Here is a 3,161-nt window from a genome sequence, read left to right as displayed (position 1 = left end):
TGAGCAACTCTTAAATAATTCAAAAAGAATGGTCAAGGCTGAATGCACACCAAGGCTTCCATGTGCCCAACTCAGCAGATTCAGGTATGACCCCTACTGAGCGTGGACTCTGAACTGGCACTAACATTCTCTATGCTCAATGACCACTTCACACAATGAATTCATCTGTGTAATTGTGCTTAGCTGTCCCAAGATTAACTCCATGTTTGCATGAAGATCAAAATGCTTACTTTAAAAAGTTTGGTTTTCTTCAGTTTCTGTCTTATCTGGGGAGGTATTCATGCTTGGAATTTCCTGGGCTTTTTAAAATCTCTTGTAGGGATTGAGAACATGAGGGCAAAAGTAGGAGGTGGGGTGTCTTACCTTTTACTGTCCTTTTTTTTCAAACAACAACTAGTAGCAACCATTCTTCACTGTCCTGGTGTTCTCTTGGCAAAGGCAACCCAGACCACTGTGATCTTAAAGTGGGTAATAGCGTTCTTCCTTATCCCCACCTCTAAATCCTATACTAGTTAGAACATGATCTAGAATTCTGCTTCATTAAAAACGTTTTTATTAGAGTATAATTTACAGACAATAAAGAGTACACAGCGGACGTAGACAGCTCAATAAACCTTTATATCTGCATATACTTCTGCTTTGCTTATACCTTCAGTTTTTGTTCATTATCACTTAGTGCCAGAAATATCTGTTCTGGGCTTTTCCAAAGACAGTTGCATCAGAGAGGGGAGGAGGCCGACATTCAGAGTGCTGGGAGGGTGGTGGCATGATTCAAATCAAAAGGTTTTACTTTCTGCCGTTTCACCTCACTTGCACTCTAGCCACAGGTTCTGGGAGAAATGCTGGAAGGCACACCGCACTCTTGTTCACAATGGGGATGGGCAGGGAAAAGCGAGACATTTGAATGGGGTGGGGTGTTTCCACTTAATCATTACCATTGCTGACATCAATGAAAAGCAAGTAATGTGTATCAGCTGCATAGGTGACTATAATGAGTGGAAAGGAGGCCAGATTCTTAGTAGTGCTATGAGGAGGTAGTGACAGAAAGAATACAAAACCAAAAGGGGGAAACAGTGTGGTTTGTATTTCAGCTTCAGCGTACAATTGTTTTTGATGGTTGAAGGGCCCAAACTGCCCTGGCTATTTCAAAACAATGTCAGGAGGGGAGAGGTTGGGTTCTCCAGCATATGCAGTGGGTGCCCAGGACGCGAGACAGCCTTGAGAACAAATATATCCTTTCTGGAAATAGGAAGCTGACTGTTTACTTTTTCAAGTAATGCCATAAAAGGGCTTTATATGTTGATTTTCAGCTCCTGAGCTTTGGACTGACCCCTAGACTTGTCTCAAAAGGATTCTTCCGGAGGAAGGAAAGTTTTGAGGCTCTCGGGGCAAGCACTGGGTCAGATGACAATTTAAATCAAGTAGAACCTCCTCTGCCTACAAGCTGAAGCAGCCCAGGCAAACACCACCAAGACAGCTTTGGAACAAAGACGACAAGATGACCATGTCAGCCTGAACAGCAATCACAACCTGGCTTCAAAATTCATTTTGTTAAGTTTTAAAACTTGGACAAGAGGAACTATAGCATTCCTGGGACCCTAAATACAATTCATTTATTCAATCCATTCATTCAACAAATAGTTATTGAGTGGAATATGCCAATATGTATGGACTAGGGATGTGTAGTATGATTGCTGGCAGCATTAAGGGACCACTTGAGGTATGAGGTCATGTATTTAAAATAAGAGCAGCCAACGTGGTTGTGAGTTTTTCTTGAACCTCTTTCAGCAACATGGAGTCAGGTGCTAAGTAAGCAGAGAGTTGGATTTAACCAGGGTTGTGGTTTCGTCAAGGAGCCCTGTTTCCCAATGGTTAAGAGCTTTGCTGCTAACGAAAGGTCAGTGGCTCGAACCCGCCACCAACTCCTCAGGAGGAAGATGTGGCAGTCTGCTTTCATAAAGATTACAGCCTTGGAAACCCTATGGGGCAGTTCTACTCTGTCCTATAGGGATGCTATGAGTTGGAATTGACTCAAGGGCAACAGTTTGGTGATTTTGTTGGGAGTCCCTGAGTGGTGCAAATGGTTAACATGCTCAGCTGCTAATCCAAAGGTTGGCACTTTGAGTCTACCCAGAGCCACCTCAGAAGAAAGGCCTGGCAATCTATTTGCAAAAAATTGGCCATTGAAAACCCTACAGAGCACAGTTCTACTCTGACACACATGAAGTCCCCATGAGTTGGAATCGATTTGATGGCAACTGATTTATGGCCTGTTTCAGACTCCGAACTGGCACAATATTGGCAAGTTTATGGTTTTACAAACCCTGAAACATGGTTTGCAAATAAATGATGACGATATCAAAAATATTGCACAGAAACACGAAGGTCTTGAATAAGGACAGGACTTTGGAATTGTGAGAGCAATGGAAAAGTATTGATTGTAGAAACACCTGTCCTTGAGTTTAAAACCAGCTAGACAAGTGACTACAGACTTGGGAAACCCACTGGTGCTGGGAATGCTGTATGGCAGTTTTTCCCCAGTGGGTGGTATTGTAGACAATTTGGGTGGTACATGGGCAAATTATTAAAAATAATCAAAATCTCTAATTAGAAAATTATTTTCAATTCTGATTCCTTTAAGAAGTCTGTTGTCATGCTGGGATATTTTAATAGTAGTGGTTAAGAGATTGGCTGCTAACCAAAGGGTTGGGAGTTCGAATCCAGCAGGCGCTCCTTTGAAACCCTATGGGGCAGTTCTACTCTGTCCTATAGGATAGCTATGAGTTGGACTCAACTTGACAGCAATGGGTTTGGTTTTTAATCCTTGTTAATGGAGCTGGTGCTGTGGCTTAGGTGGTTAAAGCGCCTATCTAGTACACAGGAGATTCTAGGTTTGAGTCCCAGCAGTGCCTGGGCCAATCAAAAGAAGTATATTATTGGAATGGGCAAAGGATATGAACAAGCACTTCACCAAAGAAGACAATCAGGTGGCTAACAGACACATGAGGAAATGCTCACGATCATTAGCCATTAGAGAAATGGAAATCAAAACTACAATGAGATAGAATCTCACCCCAACAAGGCTAGCATTAATCCAAAAAACACAAAATAATCAATGTTGGAGAGGTTGTGGAGAGACTGGAACACTTATACACTGTTGG

This window comes from Trichechus manatus, unplaced genomic scaffold (genome assembly GCF_000243295.1).
Source record: "Trichechus manatus latirostris isolate Lorelei unplaced genomic scaffold, TriManLat1.0 scaffold00054, whole genome shotgun sequence".
Lineage (NCBI taxonomy): Eukaryota > Metazoa > Chordata > Mammalia > Sirenia > Trichechidae > Trichechus > Trichechus manatus.
The sequence above is the reverse complement of the archived record's forward strand: the minus strand, read 5'-3'. Positions refer to the sequence as shown.